General features: G+C 54.9%; 1 protein-coding gene across 1 annotated transcript in view; it reads right to left on the bottom strand.

Moving 5' to 3' along the window:
• The window catches only part of NFS1 (NFS1, cysteine desulfurase), a 25,484-nt gene that overhangs the window by 3,020 nt on the left and 22,036 nt on the right, over nucleotides 1–428 (bottom strand). The gene's annotated exons all lie outside the window — the stretch shown is intronic.

Genomic DNA, 428 nt, shown 5'->3' with positions numbered 1-428 from the left:
GGGTCTTGAACCCGCGGGCTCAGGCAATCCACTCACCTCAGCCTCCCAAAGGCGTGGGATTACAGGCTGAGCCACCGAACCCGGCTTTTCCTCAGCCTTTCAAGTACCTGGAACTACAAGCACATGCTACCACACCCCGCTATTTTTAAAAATTTATTTTAGAAGCCGCTCGGTGGCTCAGCCTGTAATCCTGCACTTTGGGAGGCTGAGGTGAGTGGATTGCCTGAGCCCGCAGGTTCGAGACCAGCCTGAGCAACTTGGCGAGACCTCATCTCTACAAAAATTAGAAGAAAAAAAAAAATTAGCTGGGTGTGGTAGCGGGCGCCAGTAGGTCCAGCTACTTGGATGGCTGAGGCAGAAGGATCGCCGGAGCCCAGCAGGTTGAAGCTGCAGTGGCTGGGAGCAGCCACTGCACTCCAGTCTGGGTG

This window comes from Carlito syrichta, unplaced genomic scaffold, assembly GCF_000164805.1.
Source record: "Carlito syrichta isolate Samal-C Ts95f unplaced genomic scaffold, Tarsius_syrichta-2.0.1 Scaffold316401, whole genome shotgun sequence".
Lineage (NCBI taxonomy): Eukaryota > Metazoa > Chordata > Mammalia > Primates > Tarsiidae > Carlito > Carlito syrichta.
This window is presented reverse-complemented; position numbering and strand designations above follow the sequence as displayed.